Genomic DNA, 23258 nt, shown 5'->3' on the forward strand with positions numbered 1-23258 from the left:
CTCTTGGTGTGCAGCCATCCAGCCAGTTCTTTATCCACCAAGTGGTCCATCTACCAAATTGATGTCTCTCCAATTTAGAGACAAAACTGTCATGAGGGACAGTGTCGAATTCTTGTTTTGTTTCTCTTCAACTAAAAAACGGACACTTGACATTGAAAAAACACACTCATACTTTGAAAGTCTGATCTTTAACGTACTAAGGTGATTGTCACAGACTGTTCTAGCTGCAATTCAACAGCATCATTTGTGACAAGACCACTTTATCCTTCAGAAAGTGCACAGGGCTTACACAGTGACTGCAATACATTTATCTTCTGATTGCATACATATTCGTAACAATAAACTTCCCAGAGAGTTCTCAGCAAGTTGCAGGAATCTAATGGTAAATGTATTTTTGGGGAAGAGACATCTGTTTTTTCAGTGCATGTGCTGTCTTGTTCTCTTTGTGAGTTTTCTATTTACATAACAAGTCTGTGCTAACAGATTAAAGAAGTCCTGTCCTCATCGAAACTCTTAAAATACACACAATATTCTTCCAACTATGGTATTTGATATAGCTAAAATTAAATATACTCTACTTTCCAGAAGAAAAAAACACAAGACCAACAAAAAAAATACAAATACCAAAAACACAACCAAAAAGCCAAAGCAAAAACCCCAACAAACAAACCGAAAGAAATGATCTTCCACAAAGAGAAACAAACACAACAACTTTTCAATTGTGCACTGTCACAAATGAGTACAGAAGAGAATGGCAGCCCACCAGTCCCTTTTTTATCTCAGGTAGGTTTTAAATATATTTTTTCTAAGCCAATCAACTTTATTACTGGCCATTTCTCAGGTTATTCTCCCTTTTACTCAGTGGCATAACTGAAAAACACTCTCCAAAAGAGTTAATACTAACTCAGAGCCATGGGCTTCATGCTGGAAAAAAAACAGCAAAAGCTTTGGGACCCTTTTACAAGCATCTGGTCTGATTTTGTCTGATTTTATTTCTAATAATTGCTATTTTAATTTTTGTAAGTGCAAAAGTCACACAAATTTATATTTAGTAATTGCACTTTCATCTATAATACTAAAAATGAACATGGTATCATTAATTTCTAGTGGTGGCACTACATTACCATCAGATAAACACTGCTGCCTGCAACACCAGTCTAGTCCATTATTTCCCGACACATCAAAGAAAATAGAAAAAAAATTTAAAACATCTGATCTGAAATCACCGTGTTTATGGTTCATATATGTGTTTACTATCCAAATATATGTGACAGGAAGAAAAAGAGTGGTAAAGAGAGAATTCACCTACCTCAAATCAGGAAGACCGGTGGAGGTAACCCACCAAATTTGGGTGAATCTCTGAACTTTTGGAAAGAATTAGAGAAGTGCTGTTTCCTCAAGTCTGTATGTTGTTTTGCCTGTTTGGTTGTGATAAAGCCTCTTTGTCCTGCAATGAAATAAATCTAAAATAAGATTTTCAAAAAGACAACCTATTGATACCTGCACTTCTCAGAGACTCCATGGCTCCTCTATCAGACTGCTTCACTACACAAAAATTACAGGTGCTTTCATTAAAGCAAACATTGAACAAAAGTGATGAGTTTACTTAGGTGCTCTCAGCAGTCAGTGAAGAAAGGCAGAGTCAAAGTATGATTTAAAATAAATTAATCTAATCTGTTCCTACACATACGGTTGTATTCTGAATTGTCCTCTAGAAGAATCTCTTTTTCTTCATTGGCCATGAACACAAGATCAGAAGAAAACCCTACTGTAGAAGGGCAACGGCCATATCCTTCCACTGCTTCACCCTTCTACAGAATTTAAGGCTATAGGAATAGAACCCACACAGCTGGAGAATGGATAAAAATACTTTTAAAAGAGATGTTCTTGAAAATATCTATCATAAAACTTCAGAGAACCAAAACTGTAAAAAAGATGCCCAGTTTTGCTTATTGATATATAGTTTCTATATACAACTTTCTCTACATACACACACACATATTCATATATATAAATTAGCATAAACCCCCAAAGTATCTTAGATACCATGGAAAGAAGATTTTAGACTTGTAAGCATTTTTCCCTAAAATGCATTGTAGGTTTTTCCCATAAGACAAAACATAACTACAACTAATTCTGTGGCTTGAACACGTGATGGAGAATCATGAACTCAGTCTAACCAGAGCCTTCTGTTTAATTTTACTCTTATAACCAGCATCAACAATTGGTGAAAATATTTTTGCCTGATTACACTTGGACTGTTTACAGGGATCACAGGAATTTTAGGTTTCACAAAGCAGACCTGGAACCTAAATCAGTCCAGAAGTCCTGCTTAAATCAGGGCTCTGCTAGCACCTCAGCAGAAAGCCTGAAAACTATGGGGACACCAGATTTTTTTTCCTTACTTCTTCAGTTTTCATGAAACTCGGGACTATTCTCAATGAGCAATCCCCAAGGCGTAGCCCCTTACTCATCATGTTAGAGGGAACAACTCAATGTTCTACTTAAAAGCTCCTGTTCCAAGCCAGGCGCTGCTGGTCAATATCACTCCTCCTCTGCAGTAACCAACAACCAACCACTGGATGTGGACCAGTGGATCAGATAAGGGAGCAGATTTGTGTATATCTACTGGATTAGTCTTAACCTAGATCAGTTCCCTAATCTCTGTGGCTGGAAGAATGCTGGTGCTGGCTTAGATGCTTAGGAAGAAGTGGCACATATACATAAACAAGTAACACCAAGTGGAAAGAGCAGCAGTGAATTTAGCTCATGCCAGTCCAAACTGCTTGGGGAAATTCAATGTTTGCTCACTTATTTTATTTTAGAGCACTGCAGTATCGCAAATATCTTTTCATCTCCTGTTTTCATATGAGGAATTTAGTGTATTTCATTGTTTAAGTAAAAGTAATGTTTAGCTGTCTACACAGTCAAAATGTATGATCCTAATTCTGAATTTTAACTGTTAGAATATCAAAGAGTAGCTAGGCATGTCTAAAAAAGCCTGGTTTAAGTATCTGATTAAAGTAACCATAAAGCTTGTGCTGGTTTTGGCTGGGGCAGAGTTTTCTTCATAGCAGCTGGTATGGGCTATGTTTTGCATTTGTGCTGGAAACACTGCTGATAATACAGGGATTTTTTAGTTATTGCTGAGCAGTGCTTACACAGAGCCAAGTCTTTTTCTGCTCCTCACGCCACCAGCAAGGAGACTGGGGGACCACAAGGGGTTGGGAGGAAATAAAGCTGGCATATCTGACCCTGACTAACCCAGGAAATATTCCAGACTATATGAGCATATGACCATATACTCAGCATGCAAAGCTGAAGAAAGAAAGAAGAGGGTCGTTCGGAGTGATGACATCCTGGAGATGGTTGAGTGCCTGCCTGACTGTGGGAAGGGGTGAACAAATTCCTTGGTTTGGTTTGTGTGCATGTTCAGCTTTTGTTTTTCTCATTAAAGTCTTTATCTCAACCCATGAGTTTTCTCCTTTTTACCCTTCTGATTCCCTCCCCACCTCACCAGGGAAGAGTGAGCGAGCGGCTGCATGGGGCTCAGTTGCTAGCTGGGGTTAAACCATGACAAAGCTGTGGGAAATAATCTTGCATCCTTATTCCTGATTCTAATTCAGATCTATTATCTGAATATTTATCTGACATGGTATCTGGAGAAAATGAAGTTAAAACATAACAGATGGCATAAGAAAAAAAGAAGCAAATATCCTACCTTCCAAGACTACCTTTGCATGAACATATGGCCTTTTCCAAGTGTACTTTTCCTTTGTATGACAAGTTGGCCATATTAATATAGCTTAAAAATGCATTTTAACTGCCTAACACCACAATATACCAAGTGAAAAACATTAAAGCTAAAAAAATTGTATTTCTGTGAAATACAGCAACAACAGGCAGGTCTTCAAGAAAAGCCAATTCAAAAATTAGCTATAAGGTTAACATACTAACACATTTGTTTTACTTATGTGATACATAGCTATAAGGCTGACATAATAACATATTTGTTTTATGTGTGTGATATATAGCTGTAAGGCCAAGATACTAACATTTTTCCCAGATTTGGCAATGGTGTCATTTGAGTGGATGTAGCTTTGAGTGGAGAAGATGTAAGAAGGGGCACTGGCTACTTTTCTGCCTCCACTTACAGGGGAAAAAAGAAACAGTTTTAATTTGTGAGAGGAGAAAATCAGAGACATCAATTTAGTCAATAGTCTCAATCCTATAAATCCCATGTACCTGATACTTTCATAAAGAAAGTGACAAGTACTAATAATGTATCTTACACCCATGAAAAGACTTTTATTTTATAAAAAGCCTTGGTTTTGACAGGAAAGGAGTACGCTGCTATTCAGAAGCAGCACACATGCAATCTTCACCCAGCAATTTAAAAATGGAACAAAACCAATCAAATTGACAAATAGATCAGTTTCCAACTATTAAGAAAATCCCTCCCATGTGCAATCCTGGGTAATAAAGAGGTAAGCACAGTGCAGGCCCATGTACCACAGCACCCGTCTCACCTAACTGCCAGTTGCTATGGCAAGCCTTTGCCTGTATTTCGTACATTAAACAGTAATATGTTTTCCGCTTCCTTGTTCTTGATATTTTGATCAAGTTAATACTCAAGATTTGGACCTGTAAGGTACGGAAACTAAAGGTTCTCTCAAATAATCATGCACTGCAATTTATTTTGGTTTTGTGAAAACATCTTTGAATTAAGAAATTAATGAATAACTTAAAAATTACTTTCATTTATCTGTAACACACAGCCTTTTAAAAATTTGATTTATTTCCATTAGCTACTTTGCATACCTGTTGTACATGCATTTCTATTTTCAAGCTCACAATGAAAATGTAATCTACTTTTCTCCTTCACTGATCTTTAATTTAATATAGAGATAACTGCAAAACTGATGAGAACTGAGATGATAAATAATTTTTGTTCTGTATAATATCAATTTGTTTTTCTTCTCTTTTCCTTCCGAAACAAATGTTGTTAAAGGTGCAAAAGAATTAATCAGTAAAAAAATGTAGTCATTACTACTGTAAACTAACCAATAACTGAATTTCTTTCTGTAGCTGTCTCTACATGAAACACACTGTATTTCAAAAGCTGTGTGAGAGGCAGCTATGAGAAGAGCCATTCTAGGGAGGACAATATTAATTCATTTTCTTTTTGATTTCTATAGCTAACATAAAGCCTTAACATAAAAAATATAAATACCCGAAAGTGAACACATAATAATTTGATAAAATAGCCCCAACAGGAGAAAGAAACAACTGCTGTCCTACCCCAGGGATCCCCACTGGACCAAGTGCAAACTCAGCTCTCATCCACTTTAGAAAAAGCCATGACAAAATTTGATAATAGTCCTACACTAAAAAAGAAATATATAAATGAATCAATCCCCTCTTTCTCTTGATAGGAATGTTGCTTCCACTATCAGCAAATGCAAAAAGTCTTCCCTTTTTTCCTCCAACATATGAAAAGAAGGAATTTTTACACAGCTTCACTTCTCTTTTTGCATCATACCTTGACATCAGAAACTAATACACTGACCTTGGGGTCAGTAGTCCTGGATTATGTCTTTTAACCTCTCCTGTATTTTGTAATGGATACAATTCACAGAAGCAGAGTCTCCAAACCATATTTTCAAATTGCCTAAAGGCAAATAACAAGTGTTATACACATTCTGTTTAAATTAATGTAAATAGACATGGACGAGGCACAAATACTCTCCTGAAAAAGGCTGAAACACTCTGTCATGCTCAGCTTGCCTGCGGACTCTCTGGCTGCTTGAGTGCTTCCACATCGTGCTAGGGCTAGAACGCTTCTTTCTTACACAAGAACTAACTCAACCCATCAGAATGTATCCATTTTTATATTCCAATTCAAATTATTTTATATTAAGCGTACCTGTGTTGACACCAAGACTGTAAGTTATTCCATTCCTCTGAGAACATGGTGCAAGCAGCTGAAGCACCATACAAATACTGGAGTAAGTATACCAACAGCATAAGGAGCAGAAGAAAAGGATACCTGGACTTTAACATCCCAAGCTTCAAACTCATTAGGGAAGAAGTTTAATGCAGCACACACACTAACAGTTTATATTTCTGTTTCATGATACTGCATCATCACATAAGAAGGTGTCTTCTTCTAAAAGTGACATTACACCATTGCTTAAAATTAAATCATCCAAAAAGAAAACAACAAACTTTTCTGTGTTATTTCTTATTCAAAACTTGTTGGCACAATTTTCCATAGCTGGAAAATCTTGATTATTCTCAACTCTCACACAGGCCAAATGCTGCCATGGTAGCTGACAGGAGGAGGACTCAATGGCTGGTGCCCAGAACAGACTCTTTGCATCAACTTTCTTCTGGTCTGCACTCGGGCTATAATCAATGGTGGTCGCAGAGGAACCTGTTTTCTCCTAAATCTGAAATATTATGTTGTCCATGGAAGTTCGCATAGAAAGGAATCGCTCCACACAGGTACACGAACACACCACATATAAAAGCTTTTTTTTGTCCAGTGTAAGGTAACTGAAAATTCTTAGAGAAGCTGAGAAAAAAAAAAAAGCTTTTTAAGAGGGAAATAAAGCTAGTTGAAGACTAGCATTAACCCCTACTGAATGCAGTACCTACAGTTTTAATATGCTGAGCTTTACCTTTTGCTTATTCGCTGATGTGACCAAGTTCATCACTGTAGCACTCACATTTCCTATATTCTTTGCTTCTATCATCCCTCTATGGGTATTAATCTCCCAATAAAATGATAACCAAAGTTATCTTACACAAAGATTTCATTACCTAGTATCTCTGTGGCGTCTTACAAAGTGTTGAATTTTGTCACGCTATAGAAAAGCCTGGGCAAGTGTACTATAGCAAGTATCCCCCCTGAAACTGCAAAAACTGAGAAAGTTCAAAATTAATACACGGAGCAAAGCAAACAATTCTTTCAAACTGACGTTGCTACTAACTAGGACTACTAATTGTCCAATTCATTGATGTATGGTATATTATTTATGGTAATTCATATCAGGATAGTAATTCACACCAGAATGGCATTTTAATAATCCCCTAACACAGCACTCCTAAAGAAGCATTCAGTTTCCGGAATTCTAATTTTATTCTTACTAAGGTTAATAGATGGTTTCCCACTGAGTTTAATACAATTCACATGGGATCGTTATTGAGTCTATATTTATATAAAATGGCCTACTATTTGAATCTGTTTTATCATTTTGAAAATATCATAGAGAGCGAAATTCTCTAAACATTTAGCCTAGGATCGAACAATTTTTCAGAAAGCTTCGACAGATTTCATGAAGGCTGTTTTCAAGGTATTTCTAAGGACCATGGTACTACATCATCAAACACTGCTCTGATTTTCAGAAATATGTATCACCTGCTGCAAGTAGCAGTAAGGCCAAATGGACTCGTGAAATACTATCAAGCTGCTTTAACGAGAAACGTACTGAAAGTCATTGTGGAAAAAAGTACCCATCCTCTTAAAAGGCTAACAAAACTCATTTCTTTGTTGCAAGGTTTTCTGAAGTGTCATTAGGAGTTTGTGAAAAGGCCACAGATGAGAAAAATGCTCACACAATAGTTAATATATAAACATATATAAGATCTCATAATGTCTTAATGAATTTACTAATTTGAAAGCTTTATGGTAACCATGGACAATTATTGATACATTAATCACATACTCTTCTGGTCACTGCTGTGATCATAAAAGTAACTTTCCTTGCTGCAAAATTGGACAGAGCTGAATTTTTCCTGAAACCCCATTCTGAACATCAGCCCTTAGTGAAATACTCAAATATTAATATCTATATAACATTTAATATAAATGCATAACATGCATATTATATAACATATATAAAATAAAAAAAAATCTAATCCAAAAATCAAATAAAAAGGCACAAAGATCTGGCAAAATAGGAAAACATAATTTTGACCTGATAGCTACTAAAGAAAAAAAAATTAATTTTTTATCCACAGAAAAGTGATTTGCCTTCCACTACAGTGCACAGAAACATCCTAAGGTCAACGAAGAAGCCTTTCATAAAACGTGCAAAAGCTGAACTGCCCTCAGAAAGGTTTCAGCAGTGAGCACTCCAAACCTGCCAAAAGCTTTTCAGCTTGAGAAGAGAACACCATGCTAGACAGGCCAGGAAAACCACGCTCTCAAGCATATGAGAAGCCCACCAAATCCTGGACTTCATCACCAGCAGTGTAACCAGCAGGTTGAAGGAGGTGATTCTTTCCATCTACTCCACTCTCGTGAGACCCCACATGCATTGCTGTATCAAGCTCTGGGGCCCCAACGTAAGAAAGATGTGGACGTGCTGGAGGAAGCCCAGAGGAGACCACAGAGATGCTCTGAGGGCTGGAGCACCTCTCTTACAGAGACAGGCTGAGAGAGCTGGGGTTGTGTAGCCTGGAGAAAAGAAGGCTCCAGGGGGAACTTAGAGAGGCTGCAGTATCTAAAAAGCTGGACAGGGGCTTTTTACAAGGACACGTAGGGATAGGACAACAGGGAATGGCTTTCAACTGGCAGAGGGGATACTTAGATCAGATGGCAGGAAGAAGCTCTTCCCTGTTATGGTGGTGAGATGCTGGCACAAGTTCCTCAGGGATGTGATCAATCTGGCCTACTGGAGGTGCCCCTGCTCAAGGTGAGAAGGTTGGAACTAGATGGTCTTTAAGTTCCCTTTCAACCCAAATCATTCTGTGATTCTATGAAGAGATATTTGGAGTACTCATCAAGCTTGGTGAGTATACCTCAATTCCTCTAGTTTGTTCCTGTCAGAGGAGTAAAGCACAAATCCTCTTGCATGTCTCCCCTTCTGCCCCTCTGGCAGAAGCAGCTGTGACACTTTCATGGCTTTTGTTGCAAAGCTGGTTCTTGCACTCTCTCCCCAACAACTCCTCTCACTCCTTCACCTTTTCCTCTCCTGACCACACATTTGCTCTTGGATATAATTGTCCAGAAATATCAAGCAGAAAACCTGTACTTTGTACAGTTGTGAAACTTCCTCATCTCCTGCTAAGGGTCTCTTCTTAACATGGTAACACATCTCACCCTGACACCAGCTGAACTCTCTCTTGCTACTCATTCCCCATTTCTTTAGTATCTCTCAAAGGAGTCTTAACCAGGGAAACCTTGTCCCTCTGAATTTCCTCAGCCCTCACCAAGACTAGAGAAGCATAATAAGGAAAACACACACCTTCCTCCAGGGATGCTGTTGATGATGTTAGAGTTACCTAGAGAGAGCTTCAGCTGGTGGAGAGTATCATTGACAGGTATGGTCACAGGCTGGTTTAAGCAAGTGATAGCTATGGAAGCATTTCTAGTTATAGAAGACTTTTTCAGCTAAAAGCCTAGAACCAGACAAATACCTAAGCTGGTAGTTTGAGCAAAGAAAGAGTAAAGCAAGAATTAAGACAGTTTTCCTAATCCAGTGTCAGCTTCTTTCCAGGCTGACACTATCTCCAAAACTCCAAAGAAGCAGGATGGACCTCAACAGTCCACTGTTTTCCACAGCCAGAAGCACATCCATGTTTCCTGTCTGCTTTAAGGGCTCTCTTCATACAGGTAAGAACTAAGCAACAAGAGATTATTTCCAAGCAAATAAAGCAATCCACAACGTTGTCAGTTTCTTGACATCACAAAATTAGGATGACCAAACCCAAAGGCTACTTCCTAAAGCAGGATGACATCCTGCTGTATAGACTGAGCAGTGAGACTAAGTACTAACATTAAGAGTTTTAGGGAGGTAGCAGATAGGGCTGTCTTGGGACTTGAGAATAGGGGTGTTACTTGCCACACCAAGCCAATCCTCACTTTCTGGCAGGCTGTCTCATTGCAGGGATTTGTAATTAGAAAAAAAAAAATTAATCCAGTAGTGATGACTGCAGTATTTGCTACAGCTGACATAGACAAAGCATTACATTAAACGTCTCCTACAGCAAGTTGATCATAAGAATCATCCGATACCAATAAGTTAATTAGATTCTGATACTTAGCTCAATATCCTCAAGCATGTACTCAGCATTTGCAATACTGGAAGAGAGTTGACGTAAGCTACTGGGGAGGCAATAAGAATCTTTGCTGCACAGTTCTTAATCACTAGGGGGAAAAAAACAGAGTAATCCCAGACCATCACTTAAATGGCTACTGATATCTCTACACTCAAAACCTGACTGTTTTCAACTTTCTTTCAATTTTCAGATCACAAGTAAAATGTTTTATGCATTGAAATTCCTATTTTAATGCAGTTATTTGCAATACAGAACTACACAGGCTCAAGAATAATGAGTGGACAGAGGCATGTAACTGGTTTATTAGTCTGATTTGCACACTTATTATGCACAACAGAAGTGATAACTTTTATTTTATAGAATTTCACGTTAGCTTTATTATGAGCAATTCCCAATAAGAAAGAACAAGGCAGGTTACCAAGCTAAAAGTCAAAACTGCCAATGTATGACAAAGTGTCAGCTAGTCAAATTGCAAAAGAAAAAACACAAAACATCACATCATTAAAAACTTATAATACCTTTTCAGAAAAAAACTTATTACACAGCATCTATATATATATATATAATATATATATACACACACACATACATACACTATCCCTTTGGTTTACTGAGATAAATTAATAGCTTCTGGGGGAAGAGGATGAAAACAGAAGTAGAAAGGAAGAATTGCCTTAGCAATAACCTCATGAAAACACACTCCTTTCCTTAGCAATTCCACAAACCTGGATGAAATTTTTTATCCCACATCTGCTCTATGAGCACTATTAGGCAAGAAAAAGAGTGGGCAGTAAACCCAAGCATTTAAAGTTGTCAAGGTGTTTGACAGGACATCAACAACAGGAGTAGGTAAAACAATCAATTAAGTTAACTACACAAATATATGTTGAAGGACTGAAGACAAGTCATTACAACAAAAAAAAAATCCCTTAAAAAAAATTAATCACAGATTTAACTTTTTTCTAAGTTTATGTTCCAAAATCTACAATGTAGATCAAAAATATAAAGTGCGTTAGGTTTCTTGTTTCTAAAATGTTTTTCAGAAAGCAAGTCAATGAATAGCTGTATGAATGCTGTCCTACAAGGTTCCAGAAAAGTGTTTCCTCTGTTAGAACAACTAACAAATTTTGCTAGCTTCATTTTAGCCAGTTTTTCACATCAGCAGAGCACGCAAAGAATCAAAGAAAAAGACTCCTAGTAACAGCTGACAAATAACCTGGTTACACGTAAGTTTGGTTTTACTTACTGCAAAACTTTAAGTAAATTTTCTCTACTACTGAAAAAACCCCCTTTGAAACCAAAGAATCTTCTAATACACAATGCAAAAGACTACAATTGTTTAAGGCCTGCAGTCATTAACAATAAGTTAAACACTTTTAATTACTTTGCAAGTTAATTTAATAATTAAAAGTATAATAGCAGCATAATCTTACAATTTTGGTTGAATTTAAAAAAAATTGTGAATTCTACAGTGTCAACTGGTGTAATTTAATGACTGGATTTTTCCTTCACAGAAGCCACAAGCTAAGTGTTCCAGTTCCTTCATTCTTAGCATGTTTTTACACTATCTGGATTTAGGCATAATATTAGAGAAAGTTTCTGACCCCTACAGCTTTTATGGCCTCTTCTGTACTTGCAAACTTCTCCAATTCAAAGATACGTGGCTGGTAAGAAGGAGTTAATGGGAGCTTCCAGATGACAGAATTAACTTCTCAAAAAGAGTACGAGACATTCGTTCAAGGAGAAAAACTTCAAATTCCTATTGAATTACACTAGACTGAAATTGATGGGACAATCAGATCCTCTGGCAACTACTAATCTGTTAGATAAAATGATTTCTATTCAAATCAAGCACTAAGATACTAACGGTGAGCTGAAGGCTAAGGACCAAAGCGTATCTTCATCATAATGCAAACTTGCTTTAAATTTGACAGCTGTAAGAGTACACTTCTCAAATTTAGGGAAGCAGTGCTCAGTGGCCTTCATCTGAAATTTAAGAAGCCAAGACACAACAAGTCCAGCCATTTAGACTGCCTGAGCTGCCAACTACCTGCACGTAAAACCATGCAGGTGCAGATGGGTGAGACAAATCAGTATGACAGATAGAACTTAAGGCATCTATGGTGTCCTAAATCAGGAGGGGGTTTTTATTACTTTTTTTTTTAATTACCTGTTTATCAGGTAAACAGAAACTACAGATGTCTGGACATGTACTTCATGTGGAAACTTCTTCCTTACTTTACAACATGAAAGTTGATGCTTCTTAAGACAGCCTCCCTTCTATTACAGTAGTTTTGAGCTCTAACCACTAACAACTGATTTAAACCCAGCAGGTGCATGACTGACTTTGCAAAAAGTAACTATGGTTCTGCCACCTTCAAAAAGCATTCGTGGCTGACAGCAATTGCACACAAAAAGAATTTTATTATGTTTTATAAATATCTTTCAGGGGATGGCAATATGTAGCTGTGCTAACAGAGAAACTTTCAGTCAGCTTTTCTGAATGTGTGAATGTGGAAACGTGGCAAACACACCTAAACAAAAGCTGAGACCTAAAATAACCATGTAGAATTCTACTTTTGCACTCACTTTGGATTAACATGATAAAAAAGTGTGATGAACAGGACTTTCACTTGAGGACCAAAGACTTGCTGTCTCATCTTGGTGTATGAGGATGTCAAAAAAACATGGTCATACATAAAGACACAAAATTAGGATATTACCTAAAATGGCAACCTGCATTAGTGCCTTAGGAAATGTCTATTTTAGCTGTTGCTCAATTTCAGTGAACAGATGGAAACATTTAAAGTTTGGGCAACAAGAATTATTTCTCAATAATTCAATAATTTTGTAATAACATCAAGGTAACCTGAAAAACAGATATGAATGCCTAATTCTCAGTGAACTGACATATGTACAACCTGATGTGGCTAATTCAACATACTCTTCTTGACATTCTGCATTAGCAGGTATGAATAACAGTGTTCAAAGTCTTTCCTCAACTGCAGTAGCTAGTTTTTTGAGGGCTACGTTTCTGAATATTTCCAGTAGCATGTACCTGTTCAACAATTTGAATGCTACAGAAAACAACTCACACAAAAACCCAGTTTCAGAGAGAATTGAGAAAGAAGCCTGATGTACTTTCGAAAAAGCCAACACAAGCACTATTAAAATTAACCTCCATTGTGTTGTTATAATGTGAAACGTCTAACAAAGCCACAATACAAAATATGAACATTATTAAAACAGTCGTAACACTGTATAAGTTCACATACTTAACAGTTAGCTGTTACTAAATGGAATGACTGAATTAGTAATTTTTAACTGGGGTTCGAAATAGTCAACACAAACCAGACACAGTCTTCTGAATTACTTGGTTTTTGAACTATAAACATGTCCTCTGCTGAACTACCAATAATGTTATGTACCAGTGCTTTGCTACAATGTTCATCTACTCCAGGTAAAAAATTAATCCTAAACCACACATGAAACTGTAGTAAATGGAAACAGCCAAATAATTAGTAACTGCTGTAGGTCAGCTCAATTAAGCACACTGTGATAAACACAGTAGGATAAAAAAAGTTTGTACTTCAGCACCTTGAAGTACTTCAGGTAGCAGATGAAAATGATCAGTTTGAAACAAGATTTTTCTTTAGACAGACTTCTGGTTTATTCCTCCGAAGAAACTTTAAATATAGAAAATATGACTTCACCTGCACAGAAGTAATACTGTAATCCAGTATTCCTCATATCATCATCAGGAACTATTGTTATAACCCATGTACCAAAATATTTTATTCAGTATCTCTTCGCACTTGATGCAACCAAGTCATTTTGTGGCAGTTAATTTGGCAACACAGAATAAACTATCTTTTCTACTTCATCAGTTTTATTCATACAAACCCCACAGCAAACTCTGAATTTGTAGCAACCATACACTGAATAGCAGACAGGGCTCTTGCAACACAGGTCCCAAAGCTGAAAATACAAACTTTATGTGCAAGTATGAAAGAGTACAAGTCTGTTGAAGCATTCAGATTTCACACTGGTCTTCTAAATTCTTCTCAGGCAAACATCACAGCTCTTTACTAATGGCAGACTGTTCAGCAGCTCTGTGTAAGTTTTGCCAATATGTTTGATAGAAATGTTTTTGGTAGCATATTTTCCAGAAGCTATTTATGAGAAGACTAACACATAAAACTAATAAAAAGGAATAGAAGCTTATTTTAATCTCTGCCTTCAAATTTTTGCGTCATCACCAAGAGAAGATAATTTGGAGGCTGTCAGGTATGCGACGAGGCATGAAGAGGCATGCCAAGAAGTAGATCCAGCACACCTTCACAGCAAAGATATGCCCTGACCAAAATGACTACAGGAACAGGCAGGGACTGTTACACTGTAAAGACGGGTTGAGGTATGGGAGTTTTGAGAAGCTAAAGTAAACTGAAAAGATGGAGAGAATTTTATTTTATTTTTTAAAATTTTCTACAGTTAAAATAGTAGTACTTTTAAAAGTCTTAATCCATGAAGCTTTTTGGAACTATAGCAAAATAATTTAACATTATGCCACTATGGAGTTGAGGTCAGATGTACTGACATGTTTTACATGAATTTTGAATATCCCTAGCATTAAGTTATTTGACATTCATGGCATCATCTCTGGTTAAGCTGAATAGCAATACATTACTACAGGTTGTATTTTAGGAACTGCAAAATTGCAACCTTAGCAAGGAATTCAGAATTTCAGGTATCTTGTACTATTGCAAGGGCACTATATGTACATTTACGTACATTAGCTGTTGTAATGGAAAAGTTATTCAGTGACTTACAAGCATAGCACTTAAGCACAACTATCAGCTTTGAAACCTATCAATCTGATTTTTTCTTTCGTCTTTTTAGCTGGCACTAGCACAAGAAGTTCTGGCATGGGTTTATTTTCAGTTTGCACACATTTAAAGCCAGTGCTGATTGCCTGGACAGTTGATTTAAAATTGTCATGTTCCCTTTAACAGAGCAAGATTTACAAGAGGGCCATAAAGATTTCCTGTACTATTAACTGTTTGATTTCCAGCACCTTAGAGAAAGGCTCATCTTCTCTTTTTCCTATATATCAAACCAACTTTTTCAAATCACTAAAAATTGTAACAGGACTTCCTAGAGGCAATGTGCCTCCTTTCCTCTTTATCCCAAATACACTATACGCATGGATATCCCAGGATTTCTCAATGGCAAAGCAAACCATTTCTCTCTGTGAGCTGGCCTGACAACCATCTACTTGCTCCTGCGATGGAAAGTATACAACATTTCAAAACTTCTTTCACTTCCCCAGCCTCCCTGGTCTGGCAGCTCAGAGCTCTCAGATCACTGCTCAAGCCTGAGACTTTACAGGCTCCACCAGTACCATGGAGCAAAGCTGATGCACCAAGAGAGCTGCATGGGGAAGAGGTAGAGTCACCATCTCGTGAGGGATTTAGAAGATGCGTATATTTGGTGCTTCACGATATGGTTTAATGGTGGACTTGGCAGTGCCAGGTTAACAGCTGCACTTGACCTTCAACGTCTTTTCCAACCCAAACAATTCTATGAGATGCTGATCAAATTTATGGCTGTGACTAAATAATCTGCATCCCTATCCAGCCAGCAATTGAGCTGAAGAACAGTGATTTAAAAATGCTGTTCACAGAAAATGATTGAAAAGATGGGCAAAAAAAACAAGCATGTGAAACTGAGAAAGAACTGTAAACACTGTACAAAGCTATGTCCTGTTGAACCCCAGGTGCCTGCTGCACCCAAGATCATCTCTGCAGACAAATCCTGATCTTGATACTGAACTGTAAACACAGGATACAAAGACTCACTCTGCTCTCCTAGACCCTGAAGATATCTCTCCTTTGCTGCTCTCCCTGAGGATGGACAGCATTTCCCAGCAGTTTCTTACCCCTCAGAGCACACAGAAAACCCAGGGACTGCACTGAGCACAAACAACCTGGTCTTTGCAGGTCTGTGCAAGCTCAGATGCCTGATGCTGTTTTGCAGGGGTTATTTCTTTTTTTTTTTTCTTCCTAATTATCAACTTACACATTCTCTGCATTTCCCTTTTTTGTTTCAATAAATTAGTGACTATATTTTTGGATTTAATAAAGGGCCATGATTAACATAACTCTGGTCTTAGATTGCATTCTTCAGAAGGGACAAAAAAGGACAGGTATCTCATTTATTTCTGGTATCTTTTGTTTTAACAGCAATGCTAAACACATTCTTCCATTTTTAGTGCAAAAAGTGATACTGGTGGTCAGGTACATAGGAAGTTACCAGATAGCTTTCTGGAATGTTATTCTATTTCAATAGAAAATTGTTAAATGCAAATAGTTTACAAAATTAGGAAGCAGGATGAAATTATGAAAGCAACCAGAACTGACACCATATGACGTTAAGGTGAAATATTTTGTAAGCATTTCTCTAATATACTCAGACTTCTCTATGCTTCTTCAGAAGGACTCATCCCATCTCCTGCTCTCCCTGCTGCCAGCCCCATCTCCCTTAGCACAGGAAACAATTCTCCAAACTGCAGAAAACAAGCTGAAAGTCTACTAATTCTGACATAGTCACCAGGTAATAACCTTCCCTTAGCATCATGTATATTATGCAAAACTCACCAAGTGCTGTTACTACTGGGCAGGCATCACTCCTGCAGCCCACGTGTGACACTTCTTTCTGTCCCTCTAATCATTCTACACACAACCTATGTATACCCAACTGTTCAGGTACCCCACCTTTAATGGGTGAAGTTAGCGGGTATTAAGCTTCTTTCTAGAAGCCTTCTTTGGAATGCTGCAAAACTGGTAATATTTAAACAGCTAATGAGTACAGGTTTTCCCAAACTGATTTACTTGGTTTTACCTCCTCCTGGATATGCAGTGATACATCATGGAACAGAAACATACAGTTTCTGTTAAACGCCTTGGCACAATCTGGGATTTGAAGCACTAAGAAATACTGCCCATACCATGCAAGTGTCCATATAAAAGCACCAGCTGTTGTTGTCCTACTATCATGCTTTACCACCACACTAGTGTAACATTCAAACAGTACTTCGCACAGAATGGAAACCCTCTCCTGATGAGTCATCATGACTTTTCTTTCTTTTTTTGGCACCAGTAGGGATCACAGGAAATTAACAGGCAAGCAAGAAAGCCCTCTTCCTGCATCACAAATCTCTAAAACCATTTTTGGACTTGTATGCGTGAACCACTGGAAAGAACAACAGATGAAGAGATAGTCTGATTTCTGAAAAGGACTGGCCAAAGGCCTTCAATCTTGTATTCCTGTCAAAATACATTCAAAGATATTGTATGTGAAATCTACCAAAAGTAGTTAAAAATGAAATAAACCTCATGAGGTAGACAGCTGGTTCTACCATTCTTTATGATGCAGTTACGAAACGTTAAAGGTGCAAAGCATGTGGACCCTAGAGATCACCAACATCTGCACTTGAAATGACACTAAGATTATGCATTTGAGGGTGAGGTAACTGAAAATTATGTAAAGTTTAAGTTCTAATGCTCAAAGACTACCTTGAAGGTAGTAGCATGTATTTAGCTATTTTAGTATATTGTCTTTAAAAGCATGGATTAGGTTTGGGGTTTTAGTGTACTCTTTTCCTTCCAAGTCTTTAAAGCATTACATTAACTCAGCATTCTCTGCTTTAAGCTTCAGAAATACTTCTGTATTTTGTTTTACTGCCAAGCCTTTAACTTTAACTGGAGTGGATAAGGCCAAGCTCAGGGTACGCTGCCTCCATAGGGTCAACTGAGACAGGAGAAAGGTAAGTGGAACCCACCTGAAAATGTGTGCTTTAAAGTATCCAAGGGTAAAGGACTGTCTATCCAGTCTTTTAAGATCTCCTGTGGCAACTGCAAGGCCAGACACCAATTTTTGCAGTGTTCCTCTTCAGCAGGCACAGAGGAGGGAACTTAGAGAGGTACACAACAAATGCATACAACATAGATTTAGATAAATCTCAATGAATCAGAGGCTACTTCACCATTTACAGTTGTTGGCCAAACCCTGAATCTAATAGTGTTTTAAACTTACATCACCAAGTTGCGGAAGTTATGGAAAAAATCTACTAAAAAAATAATCCATGTTTATGTTCTCTAGAAAAATCTTCACAAAAGAAACTCATTAGAAATGTCTTCAACACTCCCCCAGAATCTTTATTTTCTACCTTCTATTAGAGCAAAAGAATCAAGGAAATAAATGAGAGAGACTGGCTTCAGCATTCAAACAGCATTCCTTAACGTTGCCAATAAACAATTTTTAGATGGAACAAAATACTAGTAAATTCGAGGAAATATAAGAAAAAAATAAACTCATATGGAATCTCTAGTCTAGAGCTCATATTCCAAAACATGCTGCAAAAATACCTAAATGTGTCAAATCCAGAAGGGTCAGGTATTTCGAACAAGATGCCTACCCAGAATGTAGCAACAAGACACATTTTAATCAATACAGCGCTGTACTTCGTGAACATAACTGAAATGCTTTTTCAGTTCTACCATCTATTTTCACAGAGCCAGGACCTAACTCCCACTTAAGTAACTGCATATGATCAATGCCTGTACCCTTAAATTTGCCTGCTTTAAAAATCACCTTTTCAGCATCACTGCATGACCACATCTAGTTCAATGCTAAAACATATAGTTCAATCCTAGAAGCAGACTTCACAAATTTCTGTTTCTACCTAAACAAGTAATTTACTGTTGCGTCAGTCCAGCAGATATTTTGTATCTTGTGATTTGGCTCCTGCACCTCCCCACAACCCTCTGCCCCTTTTCAGTAAATACTTCCCATTATTTTAAATATTGCATCAACTTGAATCTAAGCTAAAACTTACTCTAAGGAACACAACCCTGCGAAGTCCAACATGTAAGGAAGAACTTACAGCCTTTGCAGCCTCTCCTTCCCTCCCTTTCTGTTGGCTCACTTGCCAGCAAGTATGATTCCCAGGCTGACGGGCTAAACTAGCTTTAGCTTCTTATATATATACACTTAGTTCTGGATTTAAGAATTGATCATGGTGGAGGAAGTCAGACACTTCTTTCCTTCCAGTCAAAAATGTAATCCACCTGACCCAAACCCAAAAGTCATTTACAGCTTTAACTGCTTCTTCAGAAAGGCTCTGTGACAGGACAGGCAAGAAGACCATTTGATCACAGAGGACTGAGGGCTTCTGCACAATCAAAACCTAGAGTGTACGCTCTAAATAGACAGCAATGGAATTTTTCCCCATCACAGAATTTTGTGTTTAACTATATATTGTTGTTTAGTCTGAAGAAGGAAAGGCTCAGGGGGAACCTTATCACTCCCTACAAGTACTGAAAGGATGATGGAGAGAGGAAGTGGCTGATCTCTTCTCTCAAGTAACTAGTGATAGGACAAGAGGTAATGGCCTGAAGCTGCTCCAGAGGATGTTTAGATTGGATATGAGGAAAAAATTTCTTCACTGAAAGACCAGGTATTGGAACAGGCTTCCCAGGGAAGTGGCGAAATCACTGTCCCTAGAAGTGTTCAAAACACATAGAGATGAGGCCCTCAGTGATACAGTTTAATGGTGGACTTGGCAGTCCTGGGGTAACTGTTGGACTTCATGATCTTAAAGGTCTTTTCCAACCTAGCTGATTCTATGAGTCTGTATCTAGGCAGCACTAGTCTTAATAAATGCTTTAGTGTCCAAAATATCTATACATTTTACTTAACATCTACCATATTGTTTCTAGCAGCAACTTAAATGATAAAACAAGTAAGACATGTCAGTGATAATGCTGCAAACTTTGCACACTAGGTATCAACTTTATGCTAGTGAGCACTAGCAAAAGTATGCTAGGCTGTGCCTCTTAGTACACTGTATGGCACATCATTCTCACATAAATGGCTTTCACAAACATTTCCCAACTGGCATGATTTCTTCCTTTTTGCAAATAGTGAAAAAAAAAAAAGTGAAAGCATGTGTACAACTGAAGGAGTTGAAAAAAGTAAACCACTCGAGAAGAACAAGCAAGAATACAATTATGAAAGATTTAGTATGTATAAACAAGAAGAAAATATTTAAGCCCTTCCACATGAAAGGTAAAGCAGTATTGATTTTATATAAAATGCAATTCCTTGCGCTATTATAAGTAATTACACATGCAAACTCTTCTGGGTGATATAGTGAGCTCACTATCACTTCAGGGCCTTGAAGCAACATAATGTACCTTTTGAACAGACAAGGTTTAAATCAGGGTTTGCAAAAACTGACAGTCTGCATAGTGAAGGAAGCCAGACAAAAGTCACTGTGGTCTCTCCTGGCCCTTGGGTTTTTAAATTCCCTTACTCTCTTCTCAGATACCCAGAAAAAACAGGACCTGTATTGGGCAGGAAAGTAAAATAAGCAGGGTATAGCTAAAGGCAGATGACACAACTAAAGAATCTATGTCCATTTGAAGATATCACTCCCATCTTCACTTGAAGATATGCTTTTGTAACACTTATTTCTAGTTTGAACACATTTTTTCATTGATCAGTTGCACTGCACTCTTTCACATAAGAACTTAGATATAACGTGGTGCATTAAGCATGTGTTTACAGAGTCTGCTTCACCAAGGCAGCAGGCGGAAGCTATGGAAAATGCAGCTTATCTATCTTCATTCACCCTGCCTCCCAAATGAGCCCCATCTCATGTGGCATGTAGTCTAGATGTCTGGACCTTGCTCCCTCAGTCTTTATCAGATTGTTCCCTACCCCCCTCCCTGGAGCTGCATCTGGACTTGCTAATTTGTAATTATAAACCATCTTTTACTGTCTCAGATGAAATGTTAGTTTTGCATTCCTGCAGCACAAATCAAAACTATTCATAAAGAACACATAATTTCATATGTTTAGATGGGACAGTCATGATAATCTAACCTGTGGGCACTGCACCTCATCTGGAAACACGTGTGTCAAACCATAGCACCCCTCCTATGGAGACAGGCTGAGAGATCTGGGCTTGCTCAGCCTGGAGAAGAGAAGGCTCTGGGAAGGCCCTAGAACAGCTTCCAGTATCTAAAGGGTCCAGGAAGAAACATGGAGAGTGGCTTTTTATAAAGACACGTAGGGACAGGACAAAGGAGAATGGCTTTCAGCTGGCAGAGGGGGATACCTAGATCAGATATTAGGAAGTTCTTTCCTGCGAGGGTGGTGAGGCACAAGCACGGGTTGCCCAGAGAAGCTGTGGCTGCCCCATCCCTTTCAGTGTTCAGGGTCAGGTTGGACAGAGCTTTGAGCAACCTGGTCTGGTGGAAGATGTCCCTGCCCATGGCAGGGGGATTCAAACTAGATGATCCTTAAGGTCCCTTCAAATCCAAACCATTCCAGGATGCTATGAAATCAATTACACTTTTCCTCTCATATCAGACAGAAGATTTCAAAATACTGTATCTTACTGCTTAATGACAGCCCTACACAACTGTTACAGTGGATATTTAACTTAATTATCTTCATTTAAACTGGAACAACTGGCATTTTGGAAGATGCACCAGTAAATCATCCTAAAGCAGTGACCCATTTTGCTAACCAGAATCTAGAAAGATCTTTCTTATGTCCTAGAAGGGTAAAAGCCCCACTATTTTCCAAGATCTTTAGTGTCACCAAAATGAAACGTCAATATTCTGCTGCTCACGTTGTGAACACAAGGCTGCCTTATTTTTTTTATTGTTAAAGAAAAGGGACTAAATAAAAATAGGTATGTTTAGGGTGTATTCCCACCATCCTAAACAAGTAAGCAAAAATGAAGGTTTTTGGGTTTGGTTTGTTTGTTTTTTGTTTGTTTTTTTGTTTGTTTTGGTTTTTTTTTGTTGGAAACAGCATGTCTTTTTTCAGTTCTGAAATTTATTTCAGCTTTCAGATCATGAATAGAATGCAGTTTAAGAAGAATAATGAAAATAATCATTTTTATGTATGTACTACTTCTGCATAATAATTCCCACTGAAAGGATACTACGAAGAAGTCTTTTAATGTACAAAGCAAACAGAAAAACCAACTGAATTACATAAACATGTTTTGTAGTAACCACCAAATTTTATACCACCATGCTGAGAAAGATGCCTGGCTCAGTTTTCACTCTGCTCAATTCTTTCTAAAAGAAGATACTGTAAAATAACTGTTTTTCACAAGACTGCAGGTATGTCGTTAAGGTAAGAGGGCTATCCACAGTCTTAATGCTATTCATTACAGATGGCAAACTCATCTAAATATTGGCAATGTCTTTAAGTGGCATGATCTAAATCAGCAATTTGCTAACTTGCTACACTGGAAGATACACATTCTGCAGTTTCATAATATGAAAAAATTTGCAGTGTGTTTTAAAGTGTCCCTTTGCAGGACAGCACTTTCCTCTAGCATCACTGGTTCCAAATAATTCAAGGATCACAACCAATTTTAATAAATATTAACTTGGTCAAGACATGTGCATAATTTTCTGTTGATACAACAGTTAAAGAGGGCTTACTAATAGTTTTACATTTTAAATGGTATTTTAACAGAATGGTATTTGACAAAAATGACCTACTGATCAATCTTCTGTATAGACATATATACTATTATTTAACTAATTAATATTTTTCAGCTACTAGAATTTATCCAATCTTCTGCAAGCCAACTGAAATACTAACATTAAACTTTCACTAGGTAAAGTTTTACTTTCTCCAGCTGTGAAATTCCATAGTACACACAAGGTACTTGATAACTTTATCAAGGGTTCTTGAATATTTGGTATTTGTAAGTCAAACAACCCAAAAAACCCCTCAACAAACCCTGCCTCCCCCCTGACCTTTATTCTGAGTTGTTTTTAACTAATTACAGAGCTGTTGTATGGTAACACACGCTGTATTTATCCACACTGGAAGACATCTCACTGTTTCACACCTACAGAATACAAAAGCCAAGGACTTTGACTAATGCCAGTATCTATCTGTTGAATTTCCTTTCAGGCTATGTAATACTGTTTCTTCTTCAAGAGATGAAATTGTGTTAAAAAAACCCCAACTGGAGCATATGTGTAATGGATATATATTTAATTCTGTACTCTGAGAATACAATATAAACTGAAAGCTACTCTATGAGAACTTCATTCAACACCACGAGTGTCTTCCAGTCAGAACACCTACAT

General features: G+C 37.6%; 1 protein-coding gene across 9 annotated transcripts in view; it reads right to left on the reverse strand.

Annotated features, from left to right (window-relative positions):
- MBD5 (methyl-CpG binding domain protein 5) overlaps positions 1–23258 on the reverse strand; it is a 154665-nt gene that overhangs the window by 67363 nt on the left and 64044 nt on the right. For 8 of the 9 annotated variants that reach the window (XM_034061413.1, XM_034061412.1, XM_034061417.1 and 5 more), the window contains exon 3: positions 1310–1447. The exons of the other annotated variant lie outside the window; for it this stretch is intronic. The gene's annotated coding sequence lies outside the window, so the exon portion shown is untranslated. The remainder of the gene's footprint in view (positions 1–1309; positions 1448–23258) is intronic. 9 annotated transcript variants of the gene reach the window in all.

Source organism: Melopsittacus undulatus, chromosome 4 (assembly GCF_012275295.1).
Source record: "Melopsittacus undulatus isolate bMelUnd1 chromosome 4, bMelUnd1.mat.Z, whole genome shotgun sequence".
Lineage (NCBI taxonomy): Eukaryota > Metazoa > Chordata > Aves > Psittaciformes > Psittaculidae > Melopsittacus > Melopsittacus undulatus.